Source organism: Glycine soja, chromosome 19, assembly GCF_004193775.1.
Source record: "Glycine soja cultivar W05 chromosome 19, ASM419377v2, whole genome shotgun sequence".
NCBI classification, from domain to species: domain Eukaryota; kingdom Viridiplantae; phylum Streptophyta; class Magnoliopsida; order Fabales; family Fabaceae; genus Glycine; species Glycine soja.
Genome location: NC_041020.1, coordinates 34,424,072 through 34,444,534, shown reverse-complemented (window position 1 = coordinate 34,444,534; position 20,463 = coordinate 34,424,072). Strand labels below are relative to the sequence as shown.

The 20,463-nt window shown below is 30.2% G+C and overlaps 1 pseudogene; it reads left to right on the top strand.

Moving 5' to 3' along the window:
* Positions 1–9,459: 9,459 nt before the first annotated feature.
* Positions 9,460–9,568, top strand: LOC114400971 (annotated as a pseudogene).
* The last annotated feature ends 10,895 nt before the right edge of the window (positions 9,569–20,463 follow it).

Sequence of the window (20,463 nt, the reverse complement as noted above, 5' to 3'; positions counted from 1 at the left end):
ATCTCTTTCTAGAGAGATTTATTCTTCTTCTTCTTCTCATTCTCTAAGGGATTAAGAGACTGTGAGTCTCTTGTTGTAAAGGAATTCTAAACACAAAGGAAGGATTGTCCTTGTGTGTTTAGAACTTGTAAAAGGAATTTACAAGATAGTGGAACTCTCAAGCGGGTTGCTTGGGGACTGGACGTAGGCACAAGGGTGTGGCCGAACCAGTATAAATCTGAGTTTGCACTTTCTCTTCCCTTAATCTCCTTTATTTATTATTGCTTTATATTCATATTCAAATTGTTTTATTTGAATCAATATTTAAGAAGATTGTCATTAAGGGAATTCATAACTTGAATAAAAAGTGAAATAGATTTCTAATTGGGGAAGTAGTTTGGGATATCTTAATTCAACCCCCCCTTCTTAAGATATCTGAGGCCACTTGTCTAACAGAGTTGTGAACTATAAATTGTATAATCACACCACTATAAGACCCTTTAAGGGTGAAGAGTTAATGTTAAGTCCCTTTAAGGGCGACGAGTTAATGCTAAGTCCCTTCAAGGGCGACGAGTTAATGTTAAGACCCTTAGAGGGCAACGAGTTAAAACTATTTTGAGAACAATTGAGGAGTCGTGTGTTTTGTACAGTTCATAAATAGAGTCTGTGTGCAAAAATATTTTCTGGGTTGGACCTGAATTAGGAGGGAGAGGCCTTGACGGACTCTTCGGAGTGTAAGCCTTGGGGGTTACCCGGTTTGAGAGCTCCTTTAAGCCTATGTTGATCCCATATGATTGGGGCATTCTCGCAAAACACTGTGACCCTGACTGGTCTCCCTATGATCTTACCTAGTGAGAATGACCTGACTTGCTAGTGTGTGGTTTGTCTTGTCATGTACTCCTAGGTGCCCGACGAGGTTTTTCACTGACATGGTACCAGATTGCATATAAGATTGATTCTTAGTGTATATGTTGCATAACGCTTGTATATTGATCGATATTGATTGACTTGGTGATATTGTGTGTTGATCCTTGAATACGTGAATGTTGTGAAAATGAATGAGACGTGTGGTGTTGCGATGTAATGTTGTGCGACAAAGTGGTGAAATAATGTGACTGATGCTTAAGTAAGTTGTATTTTGTTTATATGATATTTATACCTACATGTTATTTTGTTTCTCTCCATTAGTTAGGAATATGATAATTCAATCCCTATGTGTTGTTTGTGTTTGGATCTTGTGATGATCTTGAACTTTGTGTTCGGGGGAGCAGATGACTAGGTGAATTGCTTTAAGGAACCTTGTGTTGAAGGACGTCGGAACACAATGATCTGATAAAATGTGACATTGGGGTATATGGTTTTATATTAATTGTATGAAGTCTTAAATGTCCTTGTTTGAGCCACGATGACTTTATTATTTATTTGGACAAGTTTGAATATGATGTAGAAGAAAGTGAATGTGAGCCTTTTACCCCTTTGAAAGACTAGTATTTAAAAATACTTTTAATTAATATTTGAATTTTTATTCCTTTATTAGTATATATGTGAGGGGTAGAGGGTGCCACAGAAACTGCTCTAATTTAACTCAATTACAATTTAGCCTTAATTATTATTTATTTATTTATTATTCTCTACATAAGTCACATGCTTCTCATATGTAACATTAATTATTACATTTTCCCACTTGGCTCATATGACATTACCAAACATTATGAACTAAATAAATAAATAGATTAAACTAACATAATGTGCAATAAAATGACTAAATCATTCTATACATTGGGTACATCAAAATTTCATGATTAAGAATAGAAACCAATTCGAGTCATGATGGTTGTACATCACTTAATTCTCATAGTCTCTTTCATGTACTACAAATTAGCCTTCGTCTTAATATGACTATTAGTTAGGAGTACATAATTGGTCTAACATAATGTATTTATTCAAGACAAAACCCGTTAACATTACTCTAGTACAAGTATGCATGTAAACATAGAGAATAGATAATTAGAAAGATATCATAAATGAGCTCTGAGTGTTAGTAAAATGCATAAGGTAAATTACACTTAATGGTCATCAATAACAATAATGCTCATATTTTCAACATGCTCTATAAATGTCTCCCTTTGTCAGAGGGTTAACTATCATAAGGTTTTTGCTAATGTGTTCTATTGACACTTTTTGTTTTTGAACTTCTACCTTCACTACAAAGTACTTCAATGTCATGATAATCTTGAAAGAATTCTTTCGTGAGATCGGTGAAAATGTCTCTTTATAAACAATCTCATCTTTCTGAGTAAATCTCTTAGCAACAAGTCTAGCCTTGTAACGTTCAAGGTTTCCATGAGAGTCATGTTTAGTCTTGAAGACCCACTTACAACCAACTTTCTTACAACCCTTTGGGAAATGTACGAGGTCCCGAACACTATTATGTTCCATGGAGTTTAGCTCTTCTTTCATGGCATCTAAATTATCATAGCTTACAACTTGTGAAAACAAAATTTGATCATTATCATTAATGCTTAGGTCTGTTTCTGTTTCATGTAGGTATACCATATAGTCATTTGAAATAGCTGATCTCCTTTCTCTTTGAGACCTCCTTAATGTTACTTCTTGTGGTTCTTCCACAATAGGTTCATTATGTATCATGGGCTCATTATTGTGTTGTTCTTCTTCATTGTTGTTTGGAACAATAATTGAAGGAGCAATCAACTTACTACTAGAGGCATAAGTTAAAAGGAATTACACTCTAACTTCTTTAATTTCCACATCTTGTGAAACTGTACTCTCACTAATTTCACCATTTTCAATGAACCTTACATTTCCAATTTTGACAATTCTCATATTATGATTAGGACGATAAAACATATACCCCTTTGACTTTTTTAGATAACCAATGAAATATCCATTAATTGTTCTTGCATCCTATTTTCTTTCTTGCAGATTATAAATCCTTATTTCTGCCTTGCAACCCTAGACATGCATGTGCCTTATACTAGGTGTCCTATTCATCCATAGTTCAAAAGGTGTCTTTGGAACTGCCTTACAAGGAACCCTAATCCAAAAATACATGACAATTTTCAAGGCATACATCCACAAAGATACGTGTAAAGTTGAATTGCTTAACATACTCCTAACCATATCCATTAAAATTCTATTATGGGTTTCTGATACACCATTTTGTTGTGATGTACCAGGCATTGTGTATTATGCACAAATGTCATGTTTCTGAAGGAGTCTAGCAAATGGACTTAGGTGTTTCCCAGTTTCATTGTATCTTCCGTAATATTCACCACCTCTATCAGACCTAACAACTTTCACCTTTTTGTCTAATTATCTTTCTACTTCATTCAAGTAAATTTCTAAGGCATTCATTGCCTAAGATTTCTCATGAAGTAGATATAACCATAACATGAATAATCATCAATAAAGGTTGTAGAAGCAAACTTCATTGCTTCATGATGATGAATCAAGATTGATTCATGATGATGAATCAAGATTGATTCAAGGTATTTTGATGATAACAAAGATGATGACAAAAAGCCCATGAGAATGATTTCAAGATTAAGTCAAGAACAATTCAAGAATCAAGAGAAAGTTTCATCAAGAAGATTCAAGAATAATCAAGATCAAGATTCAAGACTCAAAGATTCAAGAATCAAGAGAAGACTTAATCAAGATAAGTATTAAATTTTTTTTCAAAACATTGAGTAGCACACGAAGTTTTCACAAAATCATTACCAAAGAGTTTTACTCTCTGGTAATCGATTACCATATTATAGTAATCGATTATCAGTGGTTTTAAAACGTTAAGATTTTCAAAATTCAAAATGAAGAGTCACATCTGTTGATGTGTAATCGATTACACCTTTATGGTAATCGATTACCAGTGACTGTTTTCGAAAAATTCATTTCCAAAAGTCACATTTCTTCAAGCAACTTGTTTCTGAAGATTCTTTCAAAAGTCATAACTTTTTAAGTAATTAGTTTTAAAGGAATTGCCAAGAGTTACAAGTTTTGACTTGAGTCATCAAGAAACTATAAATATGTGACCTTGGCATGAAACAATTTATTCATCTCAATCATCTTTCAATTTTGATCTATCATCTCTTGCAATCATTCTATCTTTCAATCTATCTTTCAACATCTTCTTTCATTTCTTTCAGAACTTTCTGATTTCATCTTCTCTTCATTTTTCTAAAAGTTTTTTTTCAAAACTTTCTCTTCCAAGAAAAGTTCTTTGTTCAAAAACATGTGTTGTTCATCTTTTTCATTCCATTCTCCCTTTGCCAAAAAGAATTCGCTAAGGACTAACCGCCTGAATTCTTTTTGTGTCTCTCTTCTCCTTTTTCCAAAAGAACGAAGGACTAACCGCCTGAATTCTTTTGTGTCTCCCTTCTCCCTTGTCAAAGAATTCAAAACGACACAGTCTGAGAATTCTTTTGATTCTTCTCTTTCCCATAAACAAAAGATTTCAAAGGACTAACCGCCTGAGAATTCTTTTGTTTCCCCATTCACAAAGTTTCGAAGGACTAACCGCCTGAGAACTTTGTCTTAACACATTGGAGGGTACATCCTTTGTGGTACAAGTAGAGGGTACATCTACTTGGGTTGTTGTGACTGAGAACAAGAGATGGTACATCTCTTGTGGATCAGTTCTAGTGGAGGGTACATCCACTAGGTTGTTCAAAGAGAACAAGGGAAGGTACATCCCTTGTGGATCTTTGTTTGTAAAAGGATTTTTACAAGGTTGAAAAGAAATCTCAAGGACCGCAGGTCGCTTGGGGACTGGATGTAGGCACGGGTTGTTGCCGAACCAGTATAAAACTCTTGTGTGTTTGTCTTCTTCTTCCCTACTCTTTTAATTTCCGCTGTGCACTTTAATTATTGTTTTTACTTTAGGTAATATTAAGAATGCTAGGTTTTTAATTAGTAAAGGTTCGTTAATAATTAATTCAACCCCCCCTTCTTAATTATTCCGAGGCCACTTGATCTAACAAAGGTGATAAAATGTCTTTCCTTTCCGAAAGAATTAACATCAAAAGGTCATAAATATCAACATGCACAATTTCAAGAAGCTGAGTGCTTCTTGTAGCTCATTTCTTTGTATGTTTTGTTTGTTTTCCCTTAATACAATCCACACAAATATTTAGATCCACAAATATTTGTTTTGTTTGTCAAATTCATAAATCCAAAACAAAGAGTAAAATAGACCATTAAGTTACATTGAAAATAAATGTAAAAGAAAAGCACAATATAATATGTCAATAGTAATCTTGTGTTGCTAAATTAGTAATCAAAATAGTCATTGGGAGAGTGCCTCTTGGTCATCTTGTTGTTGTTGGTCATCTGCCTGGTCATTGTCTTAATGTTGCTCTGGTCCTGATGTTGTTGGTGAGGTTGTTGATGTTGATGAATAATATTTTGCGCTTCAGGAGGTAAGAACTGAAGGACAACTGACAGAAATACACACATCTTTTCCTTTGATTGACGAAGCTCTTCCCTTGGTCAGTTAATATCTACGACATCTTGAGTGCAACTGGAAGATCCTTGCTTATGTTGCATGAAGCTGTCATCTCCACATTTATAAGGATGAGCAAGGTCTCCAGTACCGTAAAGGCATCCCTTACACTCTGGTCCCGCAGCTACAACCCAACACTGAGTCCTAAGTCTTTGTTCTTCAGCAGGGTCTAAAGGAGTGAGTTGTGATTCACCAACACTTAATGTAGCATCAAACCTAGCTTGAGATAGTCTAGCCTCATATTCTTCCTGTCATTCATAAACAATTATTATTTCATAAATATAATAAACATTTTAAAGAATAAAAAAAAGATGCATGATAATTGTCTTACATGTGTCTGCCTAGATTTATCATCAAAAAATTGACCAGTATCCTTTCACAAATGAGTTTACTGAAAGACTTCATCTACACAGATCGACCAAGTTCCTCTGACTATTAACAAACATTATAAAATAAACATTAAGTGGTAAATTAAATAAGTACAAAGAAGTATGTATGTATTATAATTTTAATGTACATACAAGCGAATGGCGTGATCCTACAAGCTAATAGAACCAACTGTGTGCATACACCTAACATTTTCAGATGCCCGCTTTTTTTGTTTTTTTGCCTATGCACACTAGAATGATACCCAAGTGCATTCCAATGTTATAACAAATTATTCCAAACATGATCTCCAATCCAATATGGTATTTTATTTTTATTTCAAGCATCCCTAAACATCTCAGAAAGCCTATGGAGGCTTTCGAGTTAAAAGCTTTCTTAATTTCATTCTCTTCCTCAGGTCTTTGAACCAATTTTCTCTAAAGTATGATAAAGTTATAAAATGATACACAACCGAGGATGAGGATGGTGTGGATGTAGGTGCAACATCAGAAGATTTGACTAGCATAGATACAGTAGACGAGGATGAGGTAGATGATGCCAGACTATCTCTAGGTGATAGGAGTCTAATTACATGTCATTTTTTCTTCCCACTAGAGTCATGTGACGAGGGTTGGAGAGGATCAGCACCACCTGATGACATATCTATACATAGAAAAATAATGTTACAAATAATTAATCGAATAGAATGTTGAGATGAATTAAAATTAAATAACTAACAAAACTAAAATTATTCTTCTGGAATGCAGTTACTCATTTTTTAGCAGAAAAATATTCGCTCCATGCAATTGATATGGACCCAAAAAGAAATTTGTTGATCACTTAATCATAATAATCAATTTTCCTTGAAAAAAGGTCAAAATAATCATTATGCAAATTAATTAATCATAATAAAAAATAAAAGCGTCTATTTAAATGTTTTGTTTACTTTTTATGTAACCATGAAAGTGGCCATAACAAACTTATTTGTACAAATATTTTAAAATATACAAAATCTTATATTCGATTTTTTTTTCACTTTATACATGCATAATTCGGATAGATAGTTTTGATAAGTACATGAAAATAAAATTAGAAAGAACAAAAAAAGGCTCTTCTTTACTAATGGTTTATATATAGGTTTAACTGATTGACATTTACAATGTGGAAGAAACAAAGTAGGATTGGAGTAAAGGCTAAAATGCATTATGATTATAGCTTTTACAAAAGTATAATCGAATATTACAGTTGGGAAGGAAGAATTTTGGGTTATGACAATAAACAAGTGGCTTAGAACTCTAAATTTGGATTACCTTTTTGAAGACGAACAAGCCATTAGTATCTAATATTAACCCTAGTAAACATCCATATGCTATACACCTAAGCATCCCCCCTCCCTTTTTGATGAATAAAGAATTTTTCAATTTTAATATAAAAGAGAAGATCCAAAATTTTAAAAAGGATACACCATAAAGGATTCAAACAACTTTTTCATATGGAAGAATAAAAGTCAGTTGAGACAAAACTTATATATATATATACACACACACGGAAAGGGATGCATGTAATTTATTAAAAATAAAGCAGAAATTGTTGTTGGGAAAAGGCATAATAGAAGAAAGGGGACAAAGGACTTAACAATACAATTCATGTGCACTAGCCACTAATAACAGATGGTCCATGATCCATCGAGAAAGTGATGAAAGTCAAATATTATCACATCTTTATATGAAAAGTAACTTGGGAATGGAACTGCAGACTTGTAAAACAAAATCTCTTTCTTTTTTTTTTTCCTTTTTATTCTTTACTTTTCTTTTCTTGTTTTTGAGTTTAATCATTTGGTTCAGTTGCAGATTCTCCCCTTGGAAATTGGGTTTAGAACTTAGAAGAATAGATAAATACAACAGCCGCCAACATTTGAACATAGGCGTGGCTATACCCATACGTCTCTACACTCCATAGATAATGACACAACTCTACACTATCCTTATGTTCACCAAATACCACTTCTTTAGATGATGCGTCCCCACATCATCCACTCCATCCAACTTAATATCAGTTTTACTGTCCAATAAAAAATGAATGCTTCTAGTATGGACCAGTAGTGCATGTCTTCCACGATGGACCATTTTTAAGAACCACTATATTCATCTAATTTCTACAGTTTTATCCTACACCCTCTGCATTAGATTGAGCCCCCTTTCTCTACGACAACTGTTCACCGCCATCAGATATGATTCCCGACAATGGCGTTTTAGTTTGTTTTTCTCCCTTCTTTCGTCTCTCCTTAAAACAAAACACAAAAACAAAAATTCTAGAACAATGCGTACCTGCATGTGGGCTCGACAGAGGACGCGTGAATAAGGCTCAAAGGACGCACGAATGACGCTCAGAGGACGTGAAGAAGGACACACAAATGAGGGTCAGAGGCCGCGATGGTGACATCTGCGCAACGGAGCCAGTGAATGATTGAGACGGAAGAGGTGCAATTCTTGTAATCAAGAAAGCCAAAAATGGGGGAGGAGAATACGAACAGTGGTAAGCGAAGAAACCAAAGTGATTGTCTCGGCTAGGGTTAGGTTGTTTTGTTTTGGGAAATTTTGATTTTTCGACAGATTCCTATTCCTTTGGTAAAATCCGTTGGAAATATTTAGATTTTCTCCAGAAATTAATCTATGGATAAAATTCCATCCGTAATTTTAACTTTCTGATGGAAAAATTGTCCATCGGTAAATTCCATCAATAATTCAAAAATTTCTATACAAAATTTTCAAAATTTTTTACGAAATTTATTCTTTTGATAAATTCTATCAATAATTTAAATGTTTCTGATGAAATATTTTTCGTTGGAAATAATAATTTTTCTTGTAGTGTTTGAGTTGTTCTTAGGCTACAACAATATGTGACGATGATGTGAGACATATTTAGGTTGCGACAATGATGTGCTCAAGCTGTGATGAGGTGCGACAATGAAAGATTATTCTTGTGATTTTGAAATCATGCAGTGTGGGATGAGGAGCGGATGGTTATGCCTTTTCCCTCTTTATTTTAGTTTTTGATAAAAAGAATTTGTTTTCAATTATTAAAAAAAATATTACTCATTAAAATATATCACAGGCGGATGTAGTATGGAGGGATGTTAATACAGTTCTTATTCTCAACTGTGAAAGGGGTTGCTGCAGCCAATCGAACCACTTCATTCCATGCTGGGGAGGTTGCAATGAAAAGAGATTTAGGCCCCGCCAAACCCTCATAACATTCGTGCATCTAAAGAATATATGATGAATATCCTCAAGTGCAACTTGCACCTTGGCCATGTATCATCATCAGAACACCTTGGCCGTATAAAATTTTGAATTTAACTCAAAAGTTACTCAAAATTAATTCTAACACAAAAATAATTCTGAATTTTTCTCTCATGTGAAATTAAACATCTAAAAATATATTCAAAATCAATTTCAGACTTAGAATCAAATTTTTAACACCAAATCAAACCGAAACCCAAGATTCTTTCTCGAATTGTTAATAAACTGAATTTGAAAAAATATAGACAATTTACGTGTTTATATAACAAAAGACAAACATAGGGATCGTCTGTCCCTTCGAAGAATGGGGACATATGATAAAATTGGAACCATACAGAGAAGATTAGCGTTGCCCTGTGCAAGGATGACACGCACAAATCAAGAAATGCTCCAATTTTTTGTTTTTTTGAAAATTTTCTGGAGTATCTTTCTTTTTTTGGCAGTTTGGTTTCCCGATTTCTTCCCATGGTTCTGGTTGTTAGAGGCATATTTCATGTTTGGTTGTGAAGTGAGGATATTGCACAGTGCATACAGAATAGGTACAGGGAAGTGATGAAAGTGAAAACCCATCATGGCTCGCAAGGGCTATTCTCAGACGAAGGAACAAGTTAGGGTTTAAATGCTCAAATCAAATGTTGAGTTCAATTTCAATTTGGGCATGCTGCTAGTGCTGTCAGTTAGGAATGTGGTTTTGTTCAGATGCAGGTATTTCACTTGTCTGTTTATTTCATTTGCTTTGCTGTAGAGAAATCATGAGAATTGCATATGAATTCTAAGAAGCAAAAAATTAGAGCCACTGCAACCCACCTAACTATACATGTTTCTGAGGATCTTTATATGCCTAGAAGAGAGTCCTATCTCCTTTGAAATATACCCCTAGTCATCAGAATCATAGGAAGAAGCAAGCAAACCAAACTGCAGAAAAGGGAAGACATCTGAACTGAACAGAGAATTACGAAGAAAAGAAAATGGAAGGTGAAAGCATACACGTTTGCGACGTAAAAATAATACTCCCCAGTTTCAAAAATGTCATAAAACAGCATAACCAGAAGTTTAAAATAAAAATTTGGACGATTTCTTGTGCGTGTGTGATATTTTCAAGTATAATCACTTTTGCATATTTTCTTTTTACTATTTTTTCACTTTAATAAATTATTATAATTTTTTAGTTTTAATTTTTTTTATTATTTGGTTAATATTTAAAATTAAATAATTATTATATATATTAGTCATTTCTCATTACAAAGAATTTTCACGTGTTTGATGTCATATTTTCACTTAGGTTTGTTTGGAAGCGCAGATTTAGCAAGGATGGACGAAGAAAGAATTATGATTGACAATTTAGTTGAGGTGATTAAAGGTAGAAAGAAGTTAAATATGTGTAGATCCCACAAAGCAATTCTATCTCAGGTGAAACAACTGAACATGTACCTGTCCCTCAAAGCATTTTTGTTGTGCTGGTTTTTTTACAGTATTTTCAGGCAATGACAGAAACACCCCCAAAGTAATTTTCAATGCTTGCTTGCAAGGGTGAAGAGTAATTTTCAAAGGTTTTTTAAATTCTATTATCTCTTTTCAATCAAATTAAATAATTTTATCATTTTTTTTACCTATTTTTCTTGAATTAAACAACTCAACATTCAACTTTATTTTCACTCAATTTCTTTCTTTAAATTATCTCTCTTTACTTCTCATACATTATATTTCTCTCATCAAAACCAAATATAGTCTTATATATGTGTGTAACGAGTGTTGTAAATCATATGAGCAAATGACAAAATTATATATTTAGGTGTCAGATTGATTAACAATGAAATCATTTTAATATATTGATTGTGAATTCTGGTTTTTTTTTTTTTTATCACCATGCCATTCATATAAAACATATGAATTCTGTTAGATAATATGATTGATTATTTTAATGATTTTTTTTAATTATATTTTTTTATTCATAAGAATTTATTTAAAGGGATCGAATTCAAATCAATTGGACCGATAATTTATTGGTTGTGAATTATGATTTAATAATTAATTCTAGTTATCATTAAAAAAAAGGGATTTGACGATAACGATTTGTTATGCTCAAACTTCATATTTCATTTTAGTTAACACTTGATTTGACCTACTAGGTATGGATAGATAAAATATTGCTACAACATTTATTTATTTTTGCATATACTATTAGGTCACATCAAGAACAAAAAAAATAAGTTATTTTCATAGGTAGCAATTTGGTTTCGCAACAATTTCATTCCAACATTGAATCAAACAAGAGATTTTTTTTCCAATTCACTACAATTCTTCAAATTATCGTTGGCATACCCTAGTATATTTGGATTACTTTTATAACGACAAATAATTAATTACTTTTTAATGGTGAAGGTAAAACAATAAATAAATATTTTTACTTTTTACGATATTATCATGATTTTGTGATCTGAAATTGATTTTTATGTATTATTCAAACACATTATAAAAAATATGTTGGTTCTGCAATGACACCATAAAAATTAGTCTTTTACGGTAAAAATCTTAAAATTACAAAGAGTTGTGATCTCTTTTGGTGGAAACAATTGTGTATACTTAAGATCCAATACATTATGTAATTAATTCTAATTTCAATAATAAAGTGTTGTTAATTATTTATCATTTTTTATATTGTTTGATAAAAATAGTTGACTTAATAAGGTCCTGAATTAAAATTAAAGATTTGTTATCATAATAGAGATTATGAAAATGAGAAATAAGTCCCTTATTATTTTAATATAAATTTTCTTGGTCGTAGAATTATTGTGAATATGACATCAATAATCCAGATATATCAATATTATATATATATAATGTATATGTGAATGTCATCATTGAACTGACTTAATTGAGAATTCTTAACCGTTAATATTACCTTGACATGTCAATAGGACGTTCTCAAGAAGAAATATAATAGTTTCCTTTGACTTGATATTATCATAGTAATTAATAAGTTATTTGTTATATTTTAATTTCGGACACCTAATGCCTTATGACACTAGTTAAATAAATATTGTATATGATTAAATACTTGTAGAATTAATGATTAATTAAGAAGGAATTCATCAACCCTAGGTAATGAGTTTGAACTCTATGATAGAATTAAGACTTTGACTAGGACAATTGAATGAAAGAAGAAATAGTTTCTTAAGTCATTCATTGATTAAATATATTATGTTCACTTGTTAGAGTTTGACAATAATACTATACTTTAGAGTTAACCTTGAACGGTAAATGATGGAAGAAAATATTATATTATTCTTCTATTGATTCTTGAAGGTAAAAGATGTTACTTCATGTTATCCAGACGTTAAGGAGTGTTGTTAAATGCATACCTTGATTAGTAAATTAATTATGACTAATTTACTACCGGTTTAGTATTGCACCTATGGGATCACATAGTGTTCCAATCTTTGCAAAAGAAAATTACTTATTTGATAATTAAATTAAAAAATTTAATTTAATCAAATAAATATTTTAGTGGAATATTATTATATTCTTTGCTAGCACCAAGAATATAATTAATATAAGATACGAATAATATTCTATTGCTATATATCAGGATCAGATCATGTAATTGGTTATTGTAACTAGTCATGTGATTAAGTGTTAATTATTTTTTTCTTATATCAGCAAGCTTCTTAAAATAAAAGATATGAGATAGTTTTATTTTTATAAAGATAAAGAGATATGAAATTATTTTAAATAAAATATTTTATTTTTTCTCTTTGAAAAATGGTCTAAATCTATATCTCTTTAACATTATAAATAGAAGCATCTACTAAAAGAGTTTACTCTTTAGAGTTCCATTCGGCAAGAGTTATAACAAATATGGGTGGTCTCGGGGTGGATATACGTAGAGTCTTCACATTATTGAAGAAAAAATTGTGTTGCTTCAAGAATGCGCATCTGTGTACACAAATCTATTTTTTTCTCTATTTATTATTTTTGTATATTTTTTAATGTAAAACAGATCCTAATTTTCTGCTACAAGTGTTGGGAAAACTTCTACGTAACTATCAATTGGTATCAACCATGGGTCTTTTGTATTTAAAATGTGAAATTTGTTTTTCTTCTAGAAGTGAATATGTTTTTTTTCCGATACCATCAAACATATTGCAATTGTTGTGAAAATTTATGTTTTGTTGAATCTGAAACATGTCCAGATACATAGACATTATATTGGATTATTAGATATGTGATATCTCTAGTTTATAGGATATATTTAGAAAGAAAGTCTGATCCCAACGTGAACGGCCGTGCGTATGCTTTTTTTTTTCTTTGTTACAAAAACTTTTATTGACTTCATTGTGTATGATAAAAAATGTGTCATATTAAATTGTATTGCAATGGTTGCAAAAAATTTGGGAGATCGAAATCATATATACATATATTGTGATATAAGCTTGTTGAAGCATCTTCGACTTGATTTGTTAAATTCAAAACCTATATTCAATTGTTGGATTATGCTTAATGAGTTTTGTATATTTGACATGTGAATCAAAATTCTAATATATATAATTTAGATTATTATTATTATTATTATTATTATTATTATTATTATTATTATATCTTATATAATATATGGTGATTGTATTGAAAGTAAAAATAATATATCATGATCACCGTGAGATATAGGATTTGGTGTACATGTGATGTATTGAGATATATTTGTTTATTGTATATTGTATATATAATAGAAGATTAATTTTCACTTTCACGTGTTGAAAGGTTATATAAATATAGATTAAATATGTAAATTATAAGATGTTAAAGTAATTTTTACTAGATGTAACATGTTTTCAGTAGCTTGGAAGATGAAAACGATTATCTTCAACATTGTTATATAAATTGATGACTTTTATATAATTGAGTATATCAAATGTTGAAATCATGAAAACATGTTCTGGCCAATTAAATGTTAATGAGTTCATTCATCATAAGTGAAATTATAATTTGTATGATTTATAGAATGATTAGGTTTGATACTTTTCATTGTGAAATTGTTCAACGAAAATATAAGTTTATATATTGTGATATATTTATTTAGATGTTTAGAAATTCTGAAATTAATACCTCACGTATGTTATCTTTTTGTTACGCGAATATATATTATATATTTGGAGAGATATTTAAATTGATCTACAATTCATTGTTAGTTATATCTTGTATAATATATGGTGATTGCAATGAAAGTAAAAATAATATATCATGATCACCGTGTGATATTGGATTTGGTGTACATGTGATGTATTGAGATATATTTGTTTATTATATATTGGATATATAATAGTAGATTAATTTTCACTTTCACGTATTGTACCAAGATTTTGATTATTGCGATGAAAGTCAATAGTTTATGATATTATGTCAATCATATGATATATTCTTCTGATTATATATTTCTGCATGGAGATATTTGATTTGTTGATTAGAAACAAAATTGATTTTGTTTTTAAATATGCTAATAGTTGGGAGATAGAAATTAGAAAAAAAAGATTTTTTAAAAAACTTAAATATGTTAATAGCTAGCCGATAGAAACAAACATGATTTTGTTTTAAATTTAAATATGTTAATAGCTAGTAGATAAAAACAAAAGGCATATTGATTTAAAATTTTAAATAGCTATATTAGATAGAAGTTATTTTTTCCCGGTTTACTAGGAAAAGAAATTTTCTCCATGTGCTATAGAAGAGTCTTAGAGTGCACAATGAAAAAACACACATTTACCTCATCTCTTGTGATTCTCTTAGAATGGAAGCACCAAAATATTTTAAGTTTTTTTTTCTTTGTTCCGCTTGTCAAAGAAGTTGACAACAAAAATTAATTTTATTCCAAACAACTAATATAGAAATAATATTTTAAATTAAAATGATTTAATTCAAGTTGTATCTTCTCAATGACTATACAAAAAAAAACCTTATTTTAGGAGCAAAATTTTGTTTCTCCATGTATTGTTTATAGTCTTTATGGTAATACATATGGTAATATGTGTTTTATTATATGGTGATATATTATTCAATTTGTTTTATATATTAAATTGTTTAATTACAAGAAACAACATGAATATCAAGGAACTTATGGTTTAAAAAAATAAATTAGAGCATATGATACAAACTGATTTGATTTATTTTATTACAAGAACGACTTGACTAACAAGAGACTTGTAATTTGAAAATATATTGGAGCATGTGACAAAAATTATTTTTATTACAAGGAATGACTTGACAACTAGGAGACTCATAGCTTAACATAAAAACATGTGATGCAAGTTATTTATTTAATTAATAATAATGAACGACCCGACAATTAGAGAACTTATAATTAATTATTATAACACGAGATGTGGATTTTGAAATGATTTTTATAACATGAGATGTGGATTTTGAAATGATATTTTATACTAAACATTTGGACTGCCCCCTGAGGGAGTATTAAATTTAATTTGTAGATACCAATAGGATTGACCTGAGATTAATGTACTTATTTGGTATGATTATTTTTTCAAAGTGTATGTGATACATCATGTCTTAGAAAATTATATGTGATATATTCTGTCTTAGAATATGTTTAAGAAATGACTTGACAACCAAGTGACTCATTCATAGTTTTAAGAAATTTCTCACTTAAAGAAATATTGAAACAAAATTGGTTGGATCCAATTATGACAATTAGTATCGTTACCTAAGAATTGTTCTCATGCATAAGATGTTTAATATGCTAATTAACTATGAAAATCTAGTTACCTATGATCTTCAACTAAGTTTATGTGCATATATGCTTTAGAAGCAGTAACTTATATGTCAGATAAAGTTTATACAACTCCATATGTGATATGGAAAAAGCTAGAATGAATCTCAAACACAACAAGGCTTGGGATTGTCCCACTTACATTAAGAGATTACAAATAGAAAAACTTGAGACAAGGTCTGAGAAATGTAGATTCATTGGGTATCCTAAAGAAATTATGAGATATTGTTTACATCGACCTTCTAACTATAAAGTGTTTGTGGCAAGAGAAGCTACTTTTAGAAAGGGAATTCCTTAGAAGAGCAAGTCATGGAAAATAAATTAAGCTTGATGAAACTCAATTAACCAATAAAACAACTCAAGACTATGAGAAAGAAATTGAGATACCTTTTTTTAATGTTCTAAAGTTACCACAAAGGTCATCACCTCCAACAATTGTGGTTCAAGAGCTAGCTATAGTTTAAAATCAGGTTAATGAACTAATATTAGGGTCAATTCAACAACCTATGAACCCAATGCATGAGCCCTCTAGAAGATTTACTTGAGTGCACTGTACACCTAATAAATTAAACTTGCCATATTTTATAATCATAGTATGTTGCTATAGCAACAAGAATTTGAATTGATTTGAACATTGCCATGGGAGAAAAGGTTTTGTCATAATCTATACCTTCCTTTTGACAATATCCCTTTGCAACAAAGCAAGCTTTATAGGTCTAAACCTTCCCATTTATTAGGTCTAAACCTATGAACCCAACACATAAAGTTTTCAAGTTGCAACGATCCATTTATGGATTGAAACAAGCATCCACGAATCTGAATTGACCCAAACCAATCTGAACAGTTTGGGTTGGGTCATTTATGTGTTTGGGTCAAAACTGAACCAAATCAATCAAAATCATTCATGTACAGGTTAGGTCACATATTTATATTTATAGATCCAATCAAAACCAAATTGAACCGATCATAATTTTCAGACTTCTTTGGTTGGGCTTTAAATACTGTTAATATTTTGACTCCAAGTGTTGGAATTGCAAGTATTGGAAACACTAGTATTGGAACTTCTTAAGGTATTACTTTTAGGTACATTGTTATTTGTTTAACCTTTTTTTCATATATACTTTTTGTGTCATGTTTATAATATTAATGGATCATATTTTGTTAATTTTTTTAATCTAATTTGGTTGCAACAAATCCGGTTGTAGTAAATCTGGTTGCAGCAAAGCTTATTGCAAGAAATTAGTTTGTAAGAAATAGTTATGATTCAGATTATTATAGTAAATCTCGTTGGAGAATATTTTGTTTTATTTTGTATTAGTCTATTTTAGATTGTTATGTTGATTGTATTAAAAGAATCAATTTTATTACTTTAAGACATTTGATAATATTTTGTTAATTGTATTAAATATTTGGATGAATCATGATATAAAATAGTAGTTCTAAGAAAAAAAAGATCAAATTTAAATGGGTAACCCGTTAGTCCAAACCAAACCATTCATGAATGGGTTAAGTTTCAAAAAAAATTATGAAAGCTAAATTGAATCAAACCAATCAAATTTGATTGAGTTGGGTCCTGAATTTGGTAAAAACTGATCTGAATTGGCCCGCAAACACCCCTATCTAGAAGTTGGAACATTTACTTTAACAAAACAATTGAAGAATTATATTTTGTTAGATGTGAGGAAGAACCTTATGTGTACAAAAAGGTTAGTGGGAGTGTAATCATTTTCTTAGTGTTATATGTGGATGACATATTACTCATTGGAAATTATATACCAAGAATGCAAAGTACAAAGATTTGACTATCAGAGTAGTTCTCCATGAAAGATTTAGGAGAGGCAACCTATATTCTAGGAATAAAGATTTATAGAGATATATCTAAAAGGTTGCTTGGACTCTCCAAATCTAGGTACATTGGTACCATCCTAAAGAGGTATAACATGGAAAGTCCAAAAGTGACTATTTGCCAATAGGAATTGAAGTTACTCTTGGTAAGGAAGATTGTCCTAAAACTCAAGAAGAGAGAGAATACATAACTAGTTTACCATATGCTTGCATAGTGGGAGCTATTGTATATGACATGATTTTTGCATGTTCTAATATCATTTATGCACTAGGTGTAACTAGTTGATATCAAGAAAGTCTTGGTGGGGAGCATTGAAAGTGGGTAAGACCATTCTTATGTACTTAAGAAGAACTAAAGATTGTGCCTCATTTATGGAGATTCTAAATTAAAAAACTAAAGTAGTTTTGATGAGCATAAGTTGGAAAAGTTTCAAGCAAGCTATAGTGGCAAATTTAGTGACTAAGGCGGAGTATATAGCGGCAAGTGAGGCCGCTAAGGAAGTTGTTTGGATGAAAAAGTTCATCTCTAAACTTGGTGTGCTTCCTTCACTAGGAGGATCAGTTCCACTATTGTGTGACAATATTGGAGATATTGCTCAAGAAAAAGAACCATGATCACACTGAAAGTCCAAACATTTTTTACGAAGGTATCACTTGATTAGAGAGATCATTGAACATGGGGATGTTAAGATTGAAAAGGTAGATGGAAAAGACAATGCAACAAATCCACTCACCAAGGTACTTGGCATAAAGGAGTTTGACGAGCACAAGTGCAAAGTAGGGATGAAGTACATGAGTAATTGGCTCTAAGCAAGTGAGAGATTGTTCGGAATAATTGTGTATGCTTAAGATTCAATACATCATGTAATCAATTATGATTCCAATAACAAAGTGTTGTTATTTCTTTATCATTTTTTATACTGTTTGGTAAAAATAGTTGACTTGATAAGGTCCTTGATTAAAATTGAAGATTTGTTGTCATAATAGAGATGATGAAAATAAGAAACAAGTCTCTTATAATTTTAATCTAAATTGTTTTTTATCATAGGATTATTTTGAATAGGACATCAATAATTCAAATAGATCAATATATATGTAATGATCTTTATTGGATAAAGATTAATAAATCTCATTTATTAAATTGCATATATAAATGATGTATATGTGGATATCATCATTGAACTGACTCAATTAAGAATTCCTAATGGTTAACATTACCTTGATATGTCAATAAGAAGTTCGCAAAAAGAAATATAATAGTTTTCTTTAACATGAGATTATCATAGTAATTAACAAGTTATGTGTTATATTTAATTTCATACACCTAAAGTCATAGGACACTAGTTGAATGAATATTGAATATAATTAAATACTTGTAGAATTAATGCTTAATTAAAAAGGAATCTATCTACTTTAGGTAATGAGTTTGACCTCTGATAGAATTAAGACCTTGACTAGGACAATTGAATGGAAGAAGAAAAGATTTTCTTAAGTCATTCATTGATTAAATATAATGTGTTAACTTATTAAAGTTTGAAAATAATACTATATTCTAGAGTTAACTTTGATCTGCAAATGATGGAAGGAAATATTACATTATTTTTCTATTGGTTCTTGAAGGTAAAAAAAATATTAATTCATGTTATCTAGATGTTAAGAAATGTTGCAAGATGCCTACCTTGAATAGTAAATTAATTATGATTAATTTACTACTGGTTTAGTATTGAACCACGGGGTCACACACAAACAAGTATTTTAATCTTTTCAAAAGAAAATGATTTATTTGATAATTAAATTAAAGAATTTAATTTAATCAAATAAATATTTTAGTGGAATATTATTATATTTTTTTGCTAGCATCAAGAATATAATTAATATAAAAAGAGTATTATTTTATAAAAGTGAAAGTTATCCATAAAATAAGAATAATATTCTATTGCTACATATCAGGATTAGATCATGTGATTAGTTATTGTAATTAGTCATGGTCATGTGATTAATTGTGAGTTCTATTTGTCTTATATGCTTCTTAAAATAAAAGATATTAGATAGTTTTATTTTTATAAAGATAACGAGATATGAAATTATTTTAAATGAAATCTTTCTTTTTTTTTATCTTTTAAAAAAGGTCAACATATAAGACAGAAACTAAAAAGGTTCAAGCCTAATTTTTAAACATAACAAGTAGAAAGAAAGTTTGTTCTTTAGAATTTCATTCATCAAGAGTTGATGACAAATATTGATTTTGGTGTGAATACATCTAAAGTCTTCACATTATTAAAAGAAAAAACTTGATTACTTCAAGAATGTGCATGCGGATACACAAATCTATTTTTTATTATTATTGTATATTTTTAATGCAAAATAGATCATAATTTTTCGCTAGAGTATTGAAAACATTTCTATGTAACTATCATTTTTATGCGAAAAAATAATTAATTTTTTTTTCAACATATTGCAAAATCAAACATGACATAATTGCTTTAACTAAATCATTTCTTTAATGATGATTTTATTTTTCACATTGTTTGGTTGTTAAGAAAAGAAGAAAATTTGAATATTAAAATTGTACTATATTTAGTGTGAGTTCCATACCTTTTTTTTAACTTTAGTTTAAATACTTTTTTCAATTACGTTTTCATTTTTTTTCTCCCAACCATATTTTTGTTTAT